The 15,447-nt window shown below is 42.2% G+C and overlaps 1 protein-coding gene across 3 annotated transcripts in view; it reads left to right on the top strand.

Moving 5' to 3' along the window:
* The window catches only part of LOC125005363 (AT-rich interactive domain-containing protein 3B-like), a 46,492-nt gene that overhangs the window by 3,235 nt on the left and 27,810 nt on the right, over nt 1-15,447 (top strand). The window lies entirely within an intron of this gene.

The following is a 15,447-nucleotide window of genomic DNA, read 5'->3' as shown; positions in this document are numbered from 1 at the left end:
CATGTGTCTGGGTTTTATTACTGTCTATTTAAAGGCAACTGTCTTTGAATGGTGCTTCTCTCTGGTCCACATTTCCAAATTTAGCCTTGCAACATGGACTTTTGGTTATGACACACGGGAGCCCCAAAGTTAAGAGACAATAGTATAGATGTGGTGAGATGAGGAGCTATACTATGTATACATTTGTGTCATTTTTTTTATGTCTCCTCAATCTGGAGGAGATTTAACACCTCTCTATAGGTTGTGAACGTTTTATAAAAGAGTTTCACTGCGTTGGTTCTACTACTTATTGTTTTCAGAGGTATCATACAGACTGGAGTGGTATTCTGTGAGATGGTCTGGCTTTATCTGAGCCGTGTCAGAACAGAAGATCATAGCAGCGAAGTTGTAGCTGACCAGTGTCCTATCTGTGGCCTGGTGTCTTTTATTAGGAGAGGCGGGCTGAGCCTGGGGGCTGGGGGAGGCATTATGGGACGAGAATTGGTCTGGCCTTTTTTTGTTTCCTCTCTTTTATCTTTCCTGTCATTATGTCAGCTCTGCAGTATTTAATGACGGCTCATCTCTTCAGGCAGTTTCAGGTTGCACCGCTGTAGGGGGAGGGGGACAGTGGAGGTAGGGGAACTGTTTTTTTTTTTTTTTTTTGATGTCATTGTCTTCCAGAGGCGAGAGACAAGCATGGCAGATGCCGCAAATACCGAACCTTTATAATAAAGGGGGAGCACATTTATTATGTTCTAAAAGCAGTGACAGAGGGAAGAGGAGATGACAGACTAAAGAGACAATTGTACCTCGGACCACTTACATTAACATTTACATTTCGCATAACCAGTCACATTAGATGGAGGCTTTTATCCAGAGTACTGTGTGACAGAGTGGCAGAGATACTGCCAAGCAAACCATACTAAAGTAGTCTGGCTCCTGATTTTATCCACCTTAGGCTATGGTGATATAATAATAATATTGTCCATTTCTCCAATTTTCTGACATTTCACATAACTAGAAGGGATGATCATAAGACTATTGGTAATAATATCTCTATACAATGAATGCAGTGTGTAACATGTGGAAGATATCACAATAAATGATGAGCAATGAATTATACACCAGTTGTGTATATTTTGGCCCATCCAATGGTGAGACGTGACCGCCGCAACCATTTCATTATGTATTTTTTTATTTTTTATTTTTTCATTTTGCATGATCTTTAATGTTTTGTAAAAGTCAGACAGGTGATGTCTGTGGTAGCAAGTGGCTTCGCGTCAGTGATGTATGCGCGGTGACCTCAGCCCTGTCCTAAACAGCAGAGTAAATAATTGTCAAACAAGGAGGTGAACAAAGGCGTCGCGTGGAGACACAGCTGAGCCGGGCAACCGGCCGGCCTCAGCACTCTGGCCTCCGCCGCAGTGGGACAGAGGCTGCGTGACCCCTGTAATCCAGCCCCCGCCACCCCACCCCTCCAGCTACACACACACACACACACACACACACACACACACACACACACACATGCATAGACCCCACCTCTTCTTGTAGTAATCTGCCTGTGATTAATAGTTTCAATCATGCATGCTGCACACAGACTGTGTCGTATGTCTCAGCGAGTGAGTGTTTGGATTAGCTGGACGTTGCAGCTAAATGTTTGGTGGTATGCCACAGGTGATGTGCTAAAGCAGTGGCCTTTGTCCCACAAAGTTTGCTAGTCCGATGCTCACATACTGTTTTCCCATTACTTGCTTGTAATTACGTGGCTGTTTAGTGAAAACTGTGACATTAGAATGATTTCTGCAACTTGATGTAAATATAACAAGTGTTACACCAAGTAAAGCCCGCCCATTGCAACCCAGCCATTTTAAAATTTGGTGACGATGTTCCTTAAGGCTCCAGACCCCATGAAATCCCAGAGGAAGCGCCAACAAGTACTAATTTTACAACTGCGCCGTATGAGTCAGAGAAAAACGGCATTTGTAAACTGGATGACTGGATGTGTTATGAGGAAGAGGTTGTGTTATGAGGAAGAGGTAATGTTCTGTTGCGTCACACAGGGGCGGCCGAACTTGACTGACAAGTAAGTGGTGGTGGCAGCTGTGCAATTCAATGCAGCACTTGAATATGTACTTCACTATAATGTTAACTCAGCAGCCACTCCACAGATTCATGCTCAAAGAGAGAAATATTTATAAGGAAGAATCTCAGTTAATGGTACTTGTGAGCAAGCTAATTTCTTTCTTCTTGCACAATAAAAACAAATAAAAACTAAAACATATTTTAACATGAAATTCTTGAATGAAAGCACCGTTTCAAACTTAAAAAGTTCGCATTGAGGCCTGGTTAGTTCTGCTTGAGGTTTTAGTTCTATCATGTGGCGTATTGTTAGACAATAACAACAATGCTTAATGTCATTTTGTCACACTGACTGAAACAGATAATGTTGCCGTAGGAAATTTGGATCGTACATTCGCAGGGTAATGTGTTTAGCTGGCTCAGTAACATGAGGCTGAATAATTACCCTCTGCAGTCTGATTGCATTTGTAGTTAGTCTGTTTGTTCAGACCAGAGGACTTTTTGTTCAGGAGATCCTGCAGATGAGGAAAAGCTAAAAAAAACAGGAAAGACTTGCTAGTGGTCCTAATCTGATTTCTGAAGGTAACTGGGAATCCTGTTACCGGCCGCCCCTGCTACCACTTGCCACCCTGTGCTGTAGCCGCTCAGGCTCTGAGACCTGTATGTTGAGGCAGCACTGTTGCATAATTTAGCTGTCGCCCCAGCAACACATCAGCCAGGAAGTGGGGAGTTGCACGGCTGTAGCAAGGAGATCGATAAGGATTGAGTGTGAGCTTTAAGAGGCAGGAATATTTGACCTCATTTTCCGCTCATTTATGATAAATGAGGACGGCATTGTATTCAGCAGGTGGACTCAAGTTTTCATTTTGACAGTGGAATGTGGAGCGAGTCCCACTCAGTGCAACAGCTCGTTGCCGTAATACTGTTGGAAAGGCAGCCGCGTTTGTTATAAACGTACGTCTCCGTCACCACGTCTCCCATTAGTAGTGTTGCACTGGGAGCCAGGAGGCTCACTACTTGGTGTGCAAGCTGTATATGCCAGCCTGACCTGGTTTCAGCTTTCTGAGTGTTATGTTGGGGCCTAACATACCACAACTGTCACTGGGTTTTAAATGGCGTACTTAGTGTTATTCTGTTTACTGGAATTCACGTTGCGGCGATGTGATAAGGTCGGAATTACCGTCTGACCGTTTGTACAAACTGCCCGCAAATGGGGGTCATTCACATGGGAAATTGTGAGGAAGGCTGCAGTCCATCAGAAACATGTTGCATTTCTTGTTCAGAACAAGAAGCATGACTGTATTGTGTGAAACCCGTCTGAAAACTGTTGAGCTACAAGCAACAATGCATTCATTGCAAAACAGTTTAACTGAGAGAAGTAAAGAAGCAGCTAAATAGGTTTCTGTAAAATGTGTTAGTAAGTCTTATTGTTTAGGATTAATTCCCTTAATTAGGTTATATTTGTGTAGCCCTTAAATGTTTTATGCATTTCTGATTTTTGATTGCTGTGAGGAATAAAAATATTTTATACACTGTAATTAAAGAAAGAAATAACTTGAAATTATTCAATTTTCAGTAAAATTTTAAACTTATTGTCGCCTTAAACCCTGACCTGCCCTCAGTACATACATCTGTGTTCACTTAGATTACATGTATTAATGCTCCTTTCTTCCAAATGTGCATTTCTACTGTGCGTTCTTTCATTCTTCACCAAAATCAGAAGTATTTAAAGAACATGTTTTATTGTGTGTATTTATACATCCAGGTTTGTGCATTGAGTGCCTCGGGTGGGTTTTGTTAGTTATTAACATGGTGCGCTGCTCTGGGAATGTTTTTGGTTTATGTTCTTCTGTCTGTGATCTGTGAATTTACCTCATTAGTGGCAAACATTGGCTGCTTGAGTTGGAAGGAGGGAGTCTGGGCCTTTAGCTCTGCATTTCTTTTTTTATAATGTGTGATTGATGCAGCTCTTTATGCAGCTTAATGTAGGCCAGCTGTTGAATTTGTGTCATGGAAACTAATAAAGGTCCTGCATAATTGTGTTTTGTTTTCCAGTTTCCATGCAATTGAACTGCCTGTTGTTCTCAATAGCGACACAAGTATATCAGACGTATAGAAAAAAATACAATCCATAAAATGCATTTCAAGTATATTTAGTATATATCCTAATAGCTTAACATTTTAGCCGCTGACGTTGACAATTTAAATGTCTTTTAAAAAATACTGTGTATATTACAATCCCCAATTTCATGTTATATTTTAACATTACTTGCCAATTTGCATAAGCTTAAGCATAACACTGCTGACTTAAGTGACAGCTGAGAGTCTGAATAATGTTCTACCTCTTGTGTGAATGTTAAACATCTATTAAACGAACCTGAAACGGTTAAAAGAATTTATTTCACGTGCCGGTGGCAGTTTAATCTGAATCGGTGTGTTAAGCGCACTGGCACAGAACAAGCTTTATTTTGTGCTGACCTCTTTTTAGCAGCTAAGTGTGGAAGATTCCCTCCTTCCCAGAAATAGAGGTATTGAATTTAGTAGGGAGATGAAGGGGGAGAGAGGGGGAGGAGACGCTGTGGAAGTGGTAGAGGGGCAGCGCGGTCTGGCTCGGCCCACCGCGCTGCCCCACCCAGAGGAAACATTCCAGACGGAATTAAAGAGTTAACTCTTCAAACAGTGAACATTCCCACCGGCGGCTCCCGACCAGAGACAGGGGGTTTGATGGTTTGTTGGGGGTGGGTGGGTGGAGGGGGTGGGGGGTGGGTGGGTGCATGTCCGTGTTGTAGTCTTGCCCCCGATTGGTGATCTTTCAATTCATTTCACTCAGTGTCGCGGGGCTATAAAAGAAAACAGCCAAAGGGCCTGAATGGGAGGAGCTGGATGGGAGGACCCACTGGTTCAGGCAGAGACAGTTTTTTTTATGTGTCTGAGTCCCAAAGGGCACATCTGCTCCGGTCAGCTGGGAGGAGGCTTCTCATGGTGGGTGCCGTCCCCTCACCTCTGTCACACCGTGGCCTGGTCGGACACTAATTGACAGTGTCTAGTCAGTTGTGGTGATTGTGCCTTTGTGTTGGGCCGGTCACTCGTGGATCCACGGTGTTACACCTTTGAGGAGTTAACAGTGCAGAGGACAGGTTTACGTAATAGTCGCGAATACACTCTGCACAGTCAGTGTAGGTGGAATATAAGCTACACAAACATCCATGGCTGGAAGTACTGAGACTTCTGCTTTGACATGTTTGAAAAGTGACACATTACAGAAACTGTACGTATTTACAAGTGCAGCTGCCCTGGCATCAACAGGTTAAATAGATTTTGCATTTTACGATCTAAGATGTAGATCATAATTGGACTTGTTTCCATTGCTCCTGGTTATATCTGTACTTTAAAATGTAGTCGTTACACTATAGAAATGGTGGTTTTATCATATTTATGATTCAGTGATTTGCGTTGGACATCATATATTTGTCTAAGGCTGAAGGTTGATTGGCCCATTCTTCTATTCTTGTTGCATATTACACACATCAGTCTCCTTGATTAACAGAAATGGCGTACAGGACAAACAATTATGTTGTGCTTCTGAAAGCGATTTAATTTTTCTTTGACAAGTTTATCTGATAAGAATCGGCCACGGTCTTTCAGAAGTAGCTCTTAATACGTGCTGTCCGACCACAGCAGAAACGGTTTACATTTGCTATTTTCAGACGTAATTGACTCCAGGAAAGTATTGATTAATTGCATGGACTTGTTAAAATGAAATGTGCTATAAATGGTTATAAATGAGAAAAGGGACCGTGGTAAAGATGTGCCATGTCTTGCTCTTGTCCCACCACTGTACAGCTGGTCAGTCACAGTGTGAAAGGGTGTGAATGAATGAATGTGAGTGAATGTTTAATTGTCAGTTTCACAGATAATAGGTGACATTGAAAGGTGTGGTGGGTGGAATCGTTGCAGTGCCACCCGACCCTCTAGCACTGACTTCAGACAGTATGCTTTGTAAATTATTATTTTTTTATGGTCCTATCAGATGCAGTGTCATTGATATTCACACTGCTCTTTTAAATTGAATTAACATTTAAATTCAATTGGTGCATGTCCATTAGAGTTGTCACACATTTTTTCTCAAATCGACCCTGGAGCATTGACTTTTTTTTGCTTCTAATGGAAACTGAGCTACTGATGTCTGCTGTAATTTGATCAGTTTGTAGTGAAACCACAAGTCCCCCCTCTACACACCATTGCTGGTTCCATTTGTCATTAACAGCCACTCCCACTGAACATATCACAACACCTGCTCTTTAATGAAGACAAACAGAGAAAGGAGAATAGCCCAATGAAACAAAGACATCCACCAACGCCTTTGGCAGCTGCAAGGAAAGAGATCCATGGTCATATGACACTGTTGAGCAAAGTCTCCTTGAGTTTTATATAGGCTGAAGGCATATAGTGATATATACAGCACACATGGATATCAACTACTACTCACGGCGCGTGTTGCAGTGACCCTTGGCACGCTATGTAAGGTCCTGTTGGCCTTGTGGCGTCTATGGTCTCCTATATACTGTGTATTTAACTCGATGGTCTGTGTACTTGTTTTTCACCAACTCTCATGGTTAAATATCTGCATGTGCTCTGTATTTAAGGGGGTCGTACTGACCTGACTGTTTTAAAATGCAAAAACAGATCGACTTCTGTTCCCAGCTATCGACATTATTTCAGAAAGGACGACCAGGAGTAGGTGGCTAATTTTGTCTTGTTTGCATCTCTTTGTGCAGGGAGACCCACTAAGTGTAGACTGGTCATGCGTTGGTCATACCTTCATGTTGCTCATATTGATTAACTAAAAATGTCCTGCGTCTCAGGAATGCAAAGCAATTAAGGTGTAAGCTGTGTCATAACAGGGACATAAAACAATGTGACATTTATGAGTCCGTCTGGGCTCTAGCCACAACATCCTCCACTTGGCAAATTACAGTTGCCGACAACAGATATTGTCCCTTTGATTCCTGGCCAAAGGCTCTTTCTACAGTGTTTTGCACCTTGTAGGAAAGGCCATGCTTTGACAAGGTGAAGGGTGAGAGTTGTCTATTGTTAATGGCTTCTTGGCTGTCTTCTGCCACTGCTTTGGCTGCGCTCCAGGCTAGTGTCAGGGACCTGTACGTGCTAACTGGGCTACTGTGTCAAGGCACTTGGGTAAACACAGCAGCTGACTGGGACCTGGCACAAAGCCATGCAGGGGAGAAGGAGTTGAAAGTGGCTCAGGAGGCTTTCCTTTCACTGTTGTCTGTCTTCTTTTCAGTCCGTCCACTAAAATCCCATGTAGTTTAATGTAGCATGTGGCCAAGTTGTTTGCCTGCTACGTCTTGCTGAGCGTAATCATGTGCTTGTAAGTGGGAGCGAGCAGCCGCGGAAAAAGAAAGAGAGCAAATGTAACATTACACTGAAAGCAATGTGTTCACAGCTCAGCTTCCAACATTTACATTGAGGGCTGTACATCCCCCAAAGCTGCTCACGTCATGAATCACAATCACCATAAGAAGCAAACAGTAAGTGGTGCAGCCAGAAGCCATAAATGTGGACTCGTGTACAGTAGCAGTGATATTAGAAAAGAAACGGGTTTTCTCTCAACTAGCCTGGAGAAAGTCTGGTGTGTAATAGTTATTCATAAATATGCTGAAATATAATGAACTATTACAATTTTTTTGTCTCTTTTGTATAAAATCTCTTTTATTGATTAGCTGGTTGACTTTTTGACTGAACGGTTCAAGACTTATGTGTTAGTATAGTGTGTAGCTTAAGGCTACAAGACTGAACAAAAATACTTAACGAAACTCAACAAATACACATATATCATGCAACCTGTTATTGATGACTGTGTAATGAAAACTCAGGTGCAGCATGGTGTTTTATTGTTGTGTAATCTCAATTATTAGTTTTTATATTCAGTTTTGTAAAAGTAAAATGTTTGAAGTGGATGACGTAGTCAACCCGACTGTCAGGAACATTCATTGAAAAGTTAGCAATGAATCATTGAATCATCTCAGATTAAAAACAACATCAGGCTCTGACCTGTAGCTTATCTGGTTAATAGACAATCACACTGTGAATAGAACTATGGACCACGTCAACTTCAGTCAATAATTTCAAAAGCCACGTTAGTAAATGATTAAATAGTGGCACAGAAAATTGAATTATTAACAGGAAAGACTACAGTGAACGTAGGTTCTTGTCTGCGTTATCCTCCAGTGTTGCGCAGTTGAGATTTTATTTCAGTGCGTAATTATACAGAATGTAGATGGGAGACATTGTTGTCACTGTCTAGGTGTTAATATTTGCTGAAGTGCTCAATTTAACTGTCTACATTAGGCATTTAAATGAATAAGTGTCAAATAACCAAGGAAGCTTTTCTACACGATACACAAAGATCAGTGTATTAATGTGGAACATGGTTCAATAATGTTTGTGGCAGATTTGTGATGCCCCAACCCCCAGTGGAGCCAGCCTTGATTAGTCTGCCATCTGGTCAAACAAAGACATCTCAGGTTTTCCTGCTCTAAATAAATGTGATTAGAAAACCTAAGGAAGCTTTGTGCTTTCAGTACATTGGGGGGGGTGGGGGGGGGGTGGTCTGTGTGTTTAGATCAATTGTTTCAAGGAAGTAGTAGCAACAAGTCCTACAGTTAGGATTTTAAATTAATTGTTGCAACAAAACTTTGTCTCTTATGCTTCAGCCATTCTTCTTGTAAAGAATGTAGATTATCTTCAGCGCACGATTAAAACAATACATTTAAGTGAGATAAGTGAATGTAAACACCGGACTGTTCAAACATTTGCTTGCCTGTATTTCTATAATTGGAAATCCTCAGTGTGTTTACCCTTTATTCATGTATTTTAATGTTGTCTGCAGGTGTTTTTGCTGCTGAGGTTTTACATGCAGTGCAATCTTCTGTAATCTATATCATTTTATATTCCTTGCTGCTGTAACAACCCAATTGCCCCACGTGTATCTTTACAGTTTCATCTAATCTTTGCCTCGGTCGTATCAGCTTATGGACTGAACTGTAGCACTGAGTTGTGCAAAGCAAATATTTAATTGGCTTCTTTATTTTGAGGGTGTCAGCAATTACAATGTCCAGTTTGTCAAACCGTATTATCTGAGCTGTCATGTGAGGAACCATAATATGTTCATCACTGGGGTCGTTTGGCGTCCACATAACTATGGTGCCCATGAGTAGAAGCTGAAAAATTGTGTTTTAAGTGCAAATGAAAACTGGAAAAAATTGTATTTTACATTTGCACATTGCAGCAATATCTTAAACCTGTGAACTTGATGGGTGCTACCTAATAATGGTTGCATGGTAAACGCATACGATCCACAGCAGTGACGGTCGAATGACACTCTGAAGTTTCGTATTGTTGTTTATTTTAAGTGTTTGTGTGTATTTTGATGTCTTCTGACCATCCAGTAGAGATGTAGCTTCTTTCTGGCCTCTGGAGATGAGCTCCAGATGCGTGACAGGCTACAACATCCCAGTCCGGATCCCTGGGGGGTGCTGGCCTGTCAGAGGTGGAATGCCCTGCACACTTAACGCTAGCTGAGAGGAAACAGATATCTCTGGCTCTGAACCAAGAAATCGCTTCCTATCGATTAGCCTCTACCCATAGCTGTGAATTGCGCTTATGGTTTGAACATTTGATACTGCAGATTCGGAGAGACAGTCATAACACTAACTCCTCTGATAGAAAACCAACCCCCCATACTTCTCAGCTCCACTGCCATACGGCTGCTGACAAAGAAGTCATTTACCCATCTGACTGCAGGCGTTGTGACCTTTGTCATTTCATATGTAATTAAATGTGATGTGTCCTAATAGCAGCAAGTTTTTTTTTTCTTCTGTCTTATAGTGGCTGTATCAAGTTCCCGGCTCTGTCAGTATAATGAGAATGTATATAAAGGCCTATCAGGTCCGTGTGATGTCTCCAGCTGCCATTAGCATGGGGGTGAAGTGGATGCTTGCTCTTTGAGAGATGTGAGATATGCATGGTATTTTTAGCCAAAGCATTTAACTCAGAAGAAACCACTAACAGCTACTTTGACCTAAATGCAGCAGGAGAGGTCCTTCAGTGCTAATTATAGGAGTCCCCAAAATGTATTTTTATTGTACAGTATTTAACTTAATGCACTTTTGTGAAGGATTGTGAAGGATTATTTGTGTCTGAAATAAGTTGCCATTGCAGACAACTGAATGTGTGTGTGTCCGTACACTTCACGTCGTGAAACTAATAGCTTAAAAAATCTAATTATCTATGAATGAACTCCAATGGAGCCCCATGCAAGTCTGAATATAGCTTAATTGGAAAATCTAGTTTCTTTTGGCCCTGAAACTCTATGGCAAGGGTTAACCTATAGAGTACTGTATGTGGTGGCACAGATGTGATCCACTAAAATGTTTGCTCTGCCTGTGAAAGGGTCTTTGAACCAATGAGTGTGAACTTCTGGCCACACCACCCTATAAACGTTGCATTTGTGTGAGGCAGCGAAAGGGGCCAGCTAGTGTAATGGGGGGATGGGGCCTCTGCCTGTGGAATGTGGTGTCTTGGTGAAAGGGCTGGAGCTGAACAAATGCAGCCAGTTTATTTGGCAAACCACACTTGCTGGTCACCAACAGACACGTTTACTCAGGAGCCACATATGCAAATCCACCTCTTTCATTGAGACTTAGGTCTACGTTTTCTGGTTACAATGTAGTCATTCTCTCTGTGGACGAGGTAAAAATGTGTTCATCAAGGTGTAGGTTTGGTTTTTCCTCCGTGCGTGTTTGTCTGCCTCTCTATTTGTGTACTTCTCTCTGTGGCCACCCCTTTTCTTTTTTCTCTCGTGTTTCTCTTTTTCAGCTTTGTAATTGGAGTGATTAATGGAGGGAGGGGTGGTCTCGCCTGGAGGCCTGTTTTTCAGTGGCCTATTTAGAGGTGCAGCTTTGCTGTGGCCAAGGCAGGTAGTAACACGTTCTGCCCCTGGACGTTTAGCCCCTTGTCCCCGCCACTTTGTCTGTCCCCCCCCCCCAAAAAGCTAGAAGTCTCTTCTAAACACAAACACGACCGGATGCTCAGAGGCAAGCATACCCCTGGGTCCTGTTCTCTGCTACCGGACTGCTCTTATGTCATGTGTGTCTTTTTTATGCTCTATAATAATTTTCAAAGAGAGTGCAGAGTCAGGAGTAGATCTGGCTGTGAGTAGGTACTCTACCATATGTTCCCAAGTGGCAGTGAGATTTACCTCTCTCTTGAACGCACATGGGATCACTATTAGCCAGAGCCTTTGTTGGTGGCAGCGCATGGCCAGCTCGACATGAGATCCTTTACAGTATGTTGCAGATAAAGACCCCGTCCACTCAGCCCAACTCCCCATGCATCCTGCCCCTACCCCTCCCTTTCCCTCCCTCCTCACGGAAAGAGGCCGTATAAATGATTTCTGGAACCCCGCAGCGGGATCAGGGCCCCAATTATTTGATTTGGATTAGAGATTGCTGCCCCCCATGAAGCTCGTTTTTGAAAGCGTGCTGAGAGGAAGTGGATTCACTTTCCATGACTCCACAGATAGACTTAAACTGAAGGCAATTGGGCTTATATATATATATATATATATATATATACATATATATACATATACACACACACACATATATATATATATAGTTACAAAAGGAAAATACAAGCAAATAATTACAAAGTTGTCTTGTTTAGCTCAGATTTCTACAGCAACCTCTTCACCGTGTAGTTTTAATGAGTTTTGTGTCCAAAATAATGAGGTTAAATGGCTAAGCAAGCGTGTAGTCCCTTTTTTTTTTTGTGTGTAATGGCCATTCATCACTATTGTTGGCTGCGGTCCAGATTTCTGCTGGAGACGTTGATTGTGATTAAATTACTGCCGCCGTGTCTGTTTAAAAGATTGTCCTTGCTGAGCTGTTTTGACATGCAGCAATTTGACTAAAAAAGATTAGTCTGGAAATGAGATGTTAAGAGTACCTGTGGGATGGGAGAGAGCCTCTTCTGTTATAGTGAGATCCTGTTACTGGTGTACAGGAATGTTTGCGATTTTCGCTAAAGTCACTCTCCCATCTGTGTCTTCACTAGCAGACCTGCAACCGAGACGTTTCTTTGCCCTTGATTTACTGCCCAAGGTTGCTATGGGGATTGTGCTTTTATGTGCACGTAGTTTGTTTTCCTTGTGGGAAAAGTAGATAAACGGAATTTGATGAGGGGGTTCCCATGGAAACCGTTGCAATGTTACTCAAAGTTAGGGTGTCCTGTCGGAGGCTGCCGGGGGTTAGGTCACACCGGGAGCTGGGATGCTGCCCTCATCTCAGTTTCCCTGGCGTGGTAGTAGATGACTGAGGATGATGAGTATTGACGTGTGCTTTGAGATTGCGTCCGGAGGGGGGCTGGGGACTTCCCCGTGTTTGCATATCCAGGGCTATTGATTTGGGCTGCCTGTTCAATGGCTATGGCCCAGGGGACAGCAGTGTGTAGCTGTGCAGGGCAGGACATAGAGAGAGAGAGAGAGGGGACAGTAGCTTGGAGTAGGAAGACAGGGGTTAGGGGTATGGCTTCGGGCTAACGGGACTCTAATATGTCAGAGGCACGTGCCTCTCATCATTGGGCTTTGTTTAGTCCACAGGATCACAGTGGCAGGTTCGCAAAACAACAACTGTTTTGAGGTCGGCTCCGTGTTTCAGATAAGCTGTGGTGGCCCGCGTTATTTTTGCCATCCCACCAGTGTCACCAACCTGTTATCTGCGGTATAAAACTGACCTACAACCCAAACGTTCATTGCTGTTGACTCACTATGCAAATATCTGTTAGTCTCTTTAAAACCGTGTGTTAAAGTAAACTTGGTCCAGTGTTTTTTTTCTCTTTTATTGCCTTTAGATGATTCCCACAGTAAGAGGAAACAATTCTTCGTAAACTTACTTGCTGCTATTCGAGCCTAACCCATCCTCCCACTGGATGAATGAAGGCAAATCACATGACGCTTTTATTAAAACCAAGCCTCCTCATCTAATAACAGCCCCACTATCAAATTGGAGAAGTGCTGTCAACATCCTGAGCAATCAATGCCATCCATCCCCCACTCCACGAGCAGCAGCCATTAACCCTTCTTGTTCTGGCATGCCTGGCCTCACTAAAATGGTGGCTCTTCTCCAGACATCTTTCTATAATGGCTGCGTAGAATTACCCCCAAGCTACGCATTGACATTCAAGTAGGAGTGTGTTACGTAGTTTGTCCGATGGAGGGTTATTCAAAGAATGTCAACTTGTCTCAGGTTGTCCACTGCAAGTATATGGCGCTAATGTCACATAAATACACAACACAGATGTTTGCATTTCACAACTTGACAACGCAGAGCTGCATGTTTTAGTGTCGGCCACAGCAAAGCAACAGTGTTTGTATTATTTCCAATTTTAAAAAAAAAAGAAAATCAGACAATGGCGCTTTTACAGGTTCTACTGAAAGATACCTGCCCATGAACGTCAGGGGACCATTAACTCAAACCCAATTTAATAAAGAGCACTTGTACTGGCAGAGTGGTGCTACAGTATTACTATGCAAATGTGGGCACTGTGTGTGCGCGTCCCTCCCCCTTTATGATGACCTTCTCCTGCTCATTTGTAGCCATCTACCTTATTCTTATCCTTGATTTGGCACTGCCCCAGTCAGTCACGTATGGTCATAATGTGATTAGTGCCTCCCACCGCCTGGCCGGTTAACCTGCTAACAGCATGAGAGAGACGGAAACGAAACACAGGCTGCTTAAACATAGGACGGCTTCTGTTCATCCTATACACAACACACACACACACACGTGTACGAAGAGCCAATGCACACATACGCCTAATACCTTTGTTGAATACTACAATTGCATTAGAGCTAAAATACGCTCTTGAGTATCGGGCTTGAATTGAATGTATAAAATATAAATAAAAAATTCCAAAATATATACGAGTGTAGCAAAGGCATAGAGTACACACATACCAAACAATTTGTGTATAGGCGCATACGTTAATTAGTTAATTAAAACAACTATGATAAGCATCCAGCAGGCCCAGCCCTTGTATATCTCTGTCATTACTGCAGGTAGGGTGTGGGAAATTCTTCTTTTTAAGTCACTTCTGGGTGGAGCGCTGGATGTGATGATGGGGGCGAGGTGACTGATCATAAGGAGCAGTCCCAACACATCAGTATCCACTCTAACTATCCACTCTAACAAAAAAACAACTCGGCGTTAACATTCCTCAGCTGACCAAGGTCTCAATTCAAGAACCAACATGCCTATTCAGGGTTAACAGCTTCCATGTTACAATTACTGAAGTCTTTTTTTTTTGTTGTTGAACCGACTAGAGAAAAGCAGACAGGTTTCTACCAATGAAACTAAACTTATTTGAATTACAACCAGTGGCAGCAGAATTTATACAATTAAGACCCAATCATGAGGACACGTTTTCAGTCCCATTGTTTTAGAGATCAAAAGCTTAGAGTAAACATAGACTTGGACAGACTTTAATGATCCACAAGGGAAATTAATTGGTCAAAGTAGCTTAATTGTTTCAAAATACGAGCTGTTATACAGCTGTATATAGTATAACATACAGTCTTTTATACCCATCATATCATTTTAATTTTTTAATAATCGTTCCTAGTGACTTTTTTTAATAACATGCAGACTTACACATTGCAGTGCTGATTTCTGTGTTGTCATGCACCCTCAGGGAAATCTTTTACTCCAAATATTGCAAAAGCATTAAGCCGTCTTCCCTCCTCAGCTAAATAAACTGCTGCTCCCACATAATCCACTGCTCCATCTTATCTTATCTTAGCATTAGCTGCTGCTATCTAACAAACATAGGCTGTCCTTCAAATAAATATGGGCTTTTGAAGAATACACTGAACACTCAGCTGCTGTGAAACTAGCGATCCAGTGGCTAAAGCTAGCCAGACGATGAGGTTTTATTCATGGTGTGTCTGGAAATTTGCAGTGGTTCACAGGGAGGATTCTCCAATGTGATGTTTCACAGTTTATTTAAAAAGTGCTGCAAACAAGCTTTATTGTCACCGCTGCGTTTGAAGTTCTTAACGTTGCCCCTGGTGCAGTTGTTTTAAATGACGTTAGGTTTTTGTCACAGCTAAAAACAATATGTCAATAAATGTGAACCCTGGATGAGAGCATGACATTCTGAATTAAACTGTGTTTCTAAACCTGTGTGAAATCCGTGGCGATAACATTAGTTTGAAAGTTTTGCACTAAATCTGCTATTTTACCTCAAAAAGTTTAGTTACAGAACAGGGAAAGGATGTAGCCTAAGTCCAAAGTCTGACACTGACTG

This window comes from Mugil cephalus, chromosome 3 (assembly GCF_022458985.1).
Source record: "Mugil cephalus isolate CIBA_MC_2020 chromosome 3, CIBA_Mcephalus_1.1, whole genome shotgun sequence".
NCBI lineage: Eukaryota > Metazoa > Chordata > Actinopteri > Mugiliformes > Mugilidae > Mugil > Mugil cephalus.
This window is presented reverse-complemented; position numbering and strand designations above follow the sequence as displayed.